We start from the raw sequence: 5,000 nt of genomic DNA, 5'->3' as shown, positions 1-5,000 counted from the left end.
CATTTTATATCTGATATCGCTTCTACCTCTTATTTTCTTTTGTAATTGTATATCTCATTGTTTTTGATTGAAGGTATTTATCTGTACACATTAATGCAACTTTAATTTCGACGGGAGTATTTACATGGTTGTTTGTATCTATATGTCTGCGCGAGTATGTATGTATATAGGTGCGTGTGAGTGTGTATGACTATATACATACATTATTAATATATATATATATATATATATATATATATATATATATATATATATTCATTAGTAATCAGGTATATCTACACAGAAATATATCTGAGTATGTTTATTAACATGTCTACCAGTGTGCATGTATGTGTGTGTGTGTGTGTGCATATATACATATTTATATTCATATATATAAGTACATGCTGATCGAGAATACCAACTAATGGGATCGTCAGCATTCAAAAACCCACAAACCTGGTTTTATATCAAAGTTTTCCTTCTCCCAGATGGATTGCCTTCCCCATGCCCTATACATATATATAAATACATAAAAAAGTAAAAATATACTAATACCTAAGAGTATAAAAAGGTATATAAAAACTATACAAATGTATAGACATTTTTGTTGGATGGCCATTGACTACTCGTGAATTCCTCAGCCCCATGACGAGTTTTGTTGTTTGTTCCGCAAGGTGTCCAACAATTATCCCTTCTCACCAACAGAAAGGTCTGTTGAAAGGCACTCTTGCGATTCAAAGACAAACTAAAAGACAATCTCAATTCTATACAAAATTCCCTTTCCTTCCTGAGGAAACAAAACGTCAGAACGCAGGGGCTGATGCCAATCTTGTTTCTCATTATTGCAAAGATTTGATGAAAGTCGACTCCAACCTCGGGACCAAAATCGTGCAAGCATTAAGGCGCGCTGGCCTCTAAATGCAAACTTTACCAGTAATTGAGGTCTTGCCGTCCACTCAGGAAAACACAGGCCTTGGCCCACTCAGGAAAACACATAGTGAATGACCCACAATCACTCGAGTAAACTGAGTCCTCATTTACCAAAAGGTTTGCAAGGCACGCGCGGGCCTCAAGATCCACATTCGTGTCCATATATCATGATTACCGCTTTATTTTACTGAACCCTCTTATATTTTCTATGATATTTTAAATACTTAAGTGTATATACGTTTAAGTATATGCAAATATATGCACATTTATATGTGTGAATGTGTTTGTATATATATACGCATAGTTGTATTGATAAGCATGGTGATACGATTATATCTCCATATCTAGACATTCATATACACACATAAATAGTCGTCCCTCAATAACCCCTTAAAACGTGACACAAGAAAGATTGAGGCTTGTTAGCTCAACAGGTCCCATTCATTATGTTATTAATTATGCAACTGTTGATTTGCCCTGTGCGCACCGATATACATTGAATGTGTCTATGTATGTATATATATATACACACACACACACACATATATAAAAGAATATATGTATATATATATGCATGTATATATATATATATATATGTATATATATATACATGCACACTTATACACACACAGGCACACCCAAACACATATATAAGCTTTTATATGTATAAATACATTTATATAGGGGTATGTGTATATACTGATATGCATGCGTTGTGTGTGTGTATGTGTATGTATATACATATATATATATATATAGGTATATATGTACACACACGCATGTAGGCAAATCGAAAATGAAAATCAAAACAACACACCGAATGTTAAGAGGGTGTGGAGAGTAAATGTATTAGATTGACGCTCAGTTTAAGATAGAAAAAAAGAGCTGGGTATAACGTTTCGAGCCTGGCGCTTCGTCAGAACGAGCAAACGTCCGGAGGAAAGAAAGAAATCGTCCAAGAAAAGCACGTGTGTCTACATTTAGGGCGTCTGTATTTCTTCCTCTTCCCGTGTTGCTCACTCTATCGATGTATTTAACCAGTATTAACCCTCAACAGCTTTTGGATTAATAGAAATCAATGTTGCTAATCATTTAGGTAAACAAGTCCTCGTAATGTTTTCGTATTCATCTAATTAAAATTCATAAATTATGAAATTATACATTTCATTAATTTTTTATCTTCCTAAAACGGCAGTTGATCACAGCCAAGGTAAGAAGGGAAAATGATGATAAATTTCTACTTTTGTTCTGAATATGTTGCTCAAAACGATTGTTTTAGCCAATTCTGTGTAAGGGAAGCAAACTGACCCCACCCACCCCTTCCTTTTGGATCCACTGCAATTCAATAATATATTAGAACTTAAGCACCCGAAAGCAATTCATTTCTTAATTATCGTGAATAAATATATTTTTCTGTTTATATATAAAATCTCTCCCCCATCGCCCCATCCCTCTCTACACCACACACACATGCCACACGCACATACATATATATGTTTCTGTAGGTCTGCAATTTCTATATCAAACTTCGAATGCATACAGACCAAATATTCACAAGAAAAATTCTGACGATTACTCAAAGGTTTGTGTAGATAACGGTCATTGAACGGAGAGGAACGGGACGGACGTTCAAACTCACTGTTATCTTTAGCATGTGAATTGTTGATATGTGTGTGTATGGTGTGTGTATGAGAGAGAAAATGTATGTGTATATAATAGATAGAAATGTGTACAAATATATATATGCGTGTGTATGCATATATACATCGTTATAAGTGTCTTCATATATTTATATACACATATCCTATCCATATATACATATATATGTATATATATATATACATGTGTGTGTATATATATATATACACACATTTGTATATGCTAGTGTGTCAGTGCACGTGTGCATATATATATATATATATATATATATATATATATATATACACGTATATAATTATACACACACATATATAGGAATATGTGGGGGTGTCATGTAGATAGATAGATAGATAGACTTTTTACGCTTCGTTAGAGGGTATTTTCCTTCACCTAGACTGTTTTCATTCACCTGGTTAAGGTTGACAAAAGCAGTGTCTTTCCGACTCACTCATATACAGGTGTGTCGGGTATAGATTTGATTGCGAGTCCTGCTTTCTCTGAGATTAAGGTATAAACCTTAACGTAAGTGTTTGCACAATCAATGGGAATACCGTATTAAACGGGTAAGATTTAATGCAGTACAGAGACGGTGCTTTTCCATTTACATACATATGTATGTGAACGCAGACTTACATATATATACTCTGACAGGAACATATTATATATATATATATATATATATGTTCAATATTATGTGTATGTTCACACGCACACAGACACACACACGTATGTATTCACATAATTGTGGACACATGTAAAGTGAAAAAGCACCTCTTCTGCACAGAATTACATTTTATTGGTTACATATGCTTGCATATACACAACTATGTGTGTGTGTGTGTGTGTGTGTGTGTGTGTGTGTGTGTGTGTGTGTATACATATATTCATGTATATATATATATATATGCACACACACACACACACACACACACACACCTCTGCATTATATCTTTATGTATGCATACACATACATGTGTATACATAGAGATTGATCTTTGTAATTTACGCAATGAATCCTCGCTAACATATATTCCACGCATATATCTGTGTATAAATATTTATATCTGTATATGTCTACGAATATTTGAGCAAGAGACTCACTCATTGAAGCTGTAGTAACAGCGAATAATTGTTAGGCTAACATGAAAACAAAAACGGACGGAGCCGTTGACAGACAATTACACCGAACGACCAACAGACAGGTAGACTGATGGATATACCGTCAGACTGAATGTGAAGATTATAGGAATTTATAGCCAACTTGCTATTTAATTAGATTTTAACGAGAAACAGTCATAAACCTTGTTGAATAGATAGATAGATAGCAAGGCAGGCAGGCAGACAGGTAGACAGATAGCTAGACAGATAGCTAGACAGATAGCTAGACAGACAGACAGACAGACAGACAGACAGACAGACAGACAGACAGACAGACAGAGAGATAGATAGACAGATAGATAGACAGATAGATAGACAGATAGATAGACAGATAGATAGATAGACAGATAGATAGACAGATAGATAGACAGATAGATAGACAGATAGATAGACAGATAGATAGACAGATAGATAGACAGATAGATAGACAGACAGACAAACAGATAGACAGACAGACAGACAGACAGACAGACAGATTATTGCTATAGAAAGACAGCACGAGAAAGAGAGGTTGAGAGAGAGGGGAGAGGGGGAGGGAGAGAGAGAGAGAACGACGGATATAGAGTCAGCGTTAGACAAATAGTCATGGAAATGTTTATCTAAAACAGAATATACAACGCCAATGCATATATTAACCGAAGAGAAGATAACATAGCTTCTATATACACACACCAGCCGTGTGTAACTCTATAACGCATGTACGGACACACATACACAGACTCCAAACTATGGCACTTAGATATACATTGTATGGAAGCATACACACACGCACACATGCGTGCAAACAATGTCACCCGCTCGCAGCCAAAGACTCCGGAGTTAGATGACTGGGGAAGATATATGTAGACAGTTACGCAAAGTAGGGTTAGCCGGACACATGCGCACACAGAGGCAGGCGTACGGACGGTGTGCTGTTTGCTATGTATACGTTGAGAAAATGTACAGTTTCACCCGTGAAATGGGTACACACACACACACACACACACACACACACACACACACACGTCTACGTTAAGATGGATACAATTACATTTTTCATGTTTCCTTCATTAGTGTGTGTGTGTGTTTGTATATATATATATATATGCATACATATATACTCATATACGTTTATATCTAAACACATACACACACATCTATATAAAATATATACATTTGTGATTATATGTGTACGCATACATATACATCTGTATGAATGTATATATATTTATATATATATATACACATACATACATACATACACACACACACACATATATAAATATATACAT

The 5,000-nt window shown here is 35.1% G+C and overlaps 1 protein-coding gene across 7 annotated transcripts in view; it reads right to left on the bottom strand.

Moving 5' to 3' along the window:
• Positions 1-5,000, bottom strand: part of LOC106868307 (uncharacterized) — a 284,018-nt gene that overhangs the window by 277,317 nt on the left and 1,701 nt on the right. The window lies entirely within an intron of this gene.

The sequence above is a fragment of the Octopus bimaculoides genome, chromosome 2 (assembly GCF_046866305.1).
Source record: "Octopus bimaculoides isolate indiv1 chromosome 2, ASM4686630v1, whole genome shotgun sequence".
NCBI classification, from domain to species: Eukaryota; Metazoa; Mollusca; class Cephalopoda; order Octopoda; family Octopodidae; genus Octopus; species Octopus bimaculoides.
Note: the sequence above shows the minus strand (reverse complement) of the source record. Positions and strands in the feature narration are given on the sequence as shown.